General features: G+C 38.6%; 1 non-coding gene across 1 annotated transcript; it reads right to left on the bottom strand.

Moving 5' to 3' along the window:
- Positions 1-2,511: 2,511 nt before the first annotated feature.
- On the bottom strand, positions 2,512-2,630 carry LOC145677838 (5S ribosomal RNA). The gene has a single exon (XR_014130048.1). It is a non-coding gene; the product is annotated as a 5S ribosomal RNA (ribosomal RNA).
- Positions 2,631-3,770: the final 1,140 nt, after the last annotated feature.

Consider the following 3,770-nt stretch of genomic DNA (forward strand, 5'->3'; position numbering starts at 1 on the left):
ATTTGTTGGAAGTAGCGAGCATGAGAGATGCGAAACGCAAGTCGGAATTTCTGTTCTGACAGTAGGATGTACGTATAGAGGCTTATACAACTTCTATACTGTGCTGTGAGGGGCGAATAATGCGTTAGAAACCTGAATCTTGTCCTTTATCTTGTTTACGTGGTCTTGGGTTCGATTTTTTTCTTTTGCGGTAGTGTCTATTGTGATTTACATGTAAATTAATGACACTTCGTAGCGGGTTAGTAAAATAAAGAGTAATACAAATATGAGATGTAGGTTAATGCATTGTATACTTCACATTATTTACTAAAGAAAGGCAGTAGTTACAAGAAACCTAGGCTCGCTCGTTGGGCACAGTAGCAAATGAGTTCTGAGATCAGAGAATAAGAGTAGTTGCGTATTACAAACCATATACATATAACACATATCACACAAATATGAATATCGACCTTGCAAAGAATAAATCGTACTTAAGTGTGCATTTAATGTCATTACTATGTTGCAAAAGAAATTTAGGAAAGTTTTTTGATCCGCTCTGTTCATGATGTCATTGGGGCATAGTAATGAACAATAATAAATGTCGAGAACATATTGAACAGAGTAATTTCAGCCAAGCCAACGCAAGAGAGAAACATGAGTGCTTTAAGAATGTTGGAAATTCCTTTGTCTAGCATGAAGTACATGAGAATATGTGGTATGAGGTTTTCTTCCATTGCTGAGAATCTGGGCTCGACTGTCCTGTCCTCTGGGTAATATGAGCCCGATGTACGCAAATATCAAAAAAATGTAGCTAGCGACAATACAAAAGGTAATGATCTTATAATTAATAATGTAGTGGGAACTAAGCACATCGCTGTTTGGAGTATTCTAAAGATAGTGTGACTTCCTATGGGCTTCAATTACGATCGACGACTACACATACTAATTAATCGAATAGCAGCGAGAATTTCGAATGACACTAAGCAACTATCTCAGACACTTTTGATGAGTCTGTATATCGAAAACAATTCATTTCAATCGTAAATCTCCTCTATAAAGGGGTTTGTGGCCCTCATAAGGGCCGATTTGTATGAGATATAGGTCTTACATTTATGCCTTCTTCTCAGTTTTCTTGGGCAGAAGTACAGCTTGAATGTTGGGCAAAACACCACCCTGAGCGATTGTAACTCCAGACAACAACTTGTTTAATTCCTCGTCGTTACGGATAGCTAACTGCAGATGACGTGGAATAATCCTAGTCTTCTTGTTGTCACGAGCAGCGTTGCCTGCCAACTCAAGAACTTCAGCTGCCAGGTATTCCATGACTGCAGCCAAATACACGGGAGCGCCAGCACCAACTCGTTCGGCATAGTTACCCTTTCGCAAAAGACGATGGATTCTGCCTACTGGGAATTGAAGGCCAGCCCTGCTGGAGCGGGACTTGCTCTTTCCCTTGACTTTTCCACCTTTGCCGCGACCAGACATTGTTCAATATTCTTTCGTAATAAGATGAGAGGAAAAATTGCGGCCTCCCATGAATCAAGTCAGTTTTGTTACTACTTCAAGCGTGCACCCGAGTGCATCAAATGAAAAGCAAGGCAGTTGGCGCGAATTGAAACACGTACTGTAATTTAAATGAAGTCGATAAATCGGCGGACACATCTAATTTTGCTGAACGAGTGAGTCATCATGCCACCAAAAACTAGCGGAAAGGCTGCAAAGAAGGCTGGTAAAGCCCAAAAGAATATCTCCAAGGGAGATAAGAAGAAGAAGAGGAGGAGGAAGGAGAGCTATGCCATTTACATCTACAAAGTTTTGAAGCAAGTGCATCCTGACACTGGCATATCTAGCAAAGCTATGAGTATCATGAACAGCTTTGTTAATGACATCTTCGAGCGTATTGCTGCTGAAGCTTCTCGTTTGGCCCATTACAATAAGCGGTCAACTATCACCAGCCGGGAAATCCAAACAGCTGTGCGCCTTCTTTTGCCTGGTGAACTTGCCAAGCACGCTGTAAGTGAGGGTACGAAGGCTGTTACCAAGTACACAAGCTCTAAGTAAAAATCTTCTTCAAGATTTTTCATTTCAAACGGTCCTTGTCAGGACCAACACATTATTCGAAAGAGTTAAATCACGAAATTTGCTTCATTCTGTTATGTAGAAACACCTTGAAATCCAATTTCTATATGCTGTTAGTAAAAAAGTAAAGCACATAGCGGAGATGTGTCGTGCTTGTATACGAAAGGCATTTACTCGCCGGAGATCTACACTTAGTCATAATAATTTACTTTTAAAAAGTGGTAATACATTCCGTGTTAAGTATAGTAGTAGGTGCACACGGATCGGAAATCAGGTTATTTTAATGTGCCGTGCAAATAAACAGGCTGTTAGTGTAAGAAATAGTGGGTATAACGCTTAGAATATCGATTAATCGCTATGAAATAATGTTGATAAATTATCTCTTGAAAGTACTATAAAATTAATGTTTCTAGTATTTTCGTACTTGAAGGATAATGAAATTTGAAAAAGAGATGCCAACAGCACCTGGTGTTCCCAGGCGGTCACCCATCCAAGTACTGACCAGGCCCGATGCTGCTTGACTTCGGTGATCGGACGAGAACCGGTATATTCAGCATGGTATGGCCGTTGGCAACTACCTTTTCTTCAATGTCCTGTTAAGGAAGTATGTTTTAAGTAAGAATTGACATTATTAACTATAAAGGCAAGCATATTAACGTCGTTAACATTACTTGGAATATACTAATATTCGAATAAATATTTGAATGTTCGAATGATGAGTGATTCGGATGTTCATAGTGCCACTATGTCCTATCGAGTTTACTATCACGAACCACGTATGAAATTGTATATAAATAAATAAAAATAAATCCTTTATTAAGTATTGATTACAGGAAAAAGGCAAACTTACATTCTTTAATGTACACAATGAAATGTATGAAAGATATTTTTAAGATATGTTTCACTTACCCTTTATAACGCAAGGTAGTTTTCAGTGTAGCATCCTCTTCAGCTGCGAGATAACGTAAGGCAGATGATCATTCAGTCGTGAAGCACTAAAATGTAATATACATTTTAACTATTATCGATAAGAATTATTTACTGCAGGGATGCAAATAAAGTGAGGCAAATTAGTAAATAAAAACCGATACTGTAACTGATAATGTAATTACGTATCTGTATTAGTTGTATATACAGTAATCGCACGATTATCCGCGGAGTTGGATGTTGGCATAATCGCGCATAATCAGCAGTATGAGCAGAAAAGGGAAATGAAATGAAATCTTTAGATTTACGTCGCATACTTATACCGGTTACGCTAAAGGAGACGGTGATGATGAGTACTGAATGAAGAAAGTGGGAGGAAACGGGAGAAACCCGAGAAAACCCATGAGCACGGTCTTTATGCACGACAAAGTTCACACGGCACGAGCTGGGATTGAACCAGGGACCCCAAGCACCGGAGGCCAAAAAAGGGACAAAAAGTCTTTCGTGCAACTTTCGTTTTCGGTAAAAAGTTTACACATAATTTAGAAAGAGTAGTTTTCTGGTCTTTTTATTTCACAAGTTGGTTCATGTCTATATTTTTTACATGCATAAAAAATTTTTCAACTCCCTTGCTTAGTTCCTGTTAAAGACCTCTACCTCTGATTGTATTTTTTGCACATATTCTTATTGTTTTCAGACAACATTTCTAAGAGCGTAATTTATCGTCAGCAAGAAAAGAAAAGGAAAGCCTCGGATAGTGGAATGTGTACTGTATATATATATAT

The sequence above is a fragment of the Thermobia domestica genome, unplaced genomic scaffold (genome assembly GCF_964235325.1).
Source record: "Thermobia domestica unplaced genomic scaffold, izTheDome1.hap1.1 HAP1_SCAFFOLD_1439, whole genome shotgun sequence".
Lineage (NCBI taxonomy): Eukaryota > Metazoa > Arthropoda > Insecta > Zygentoma > Lepismatidae > Thermobia > Thermobia domestica.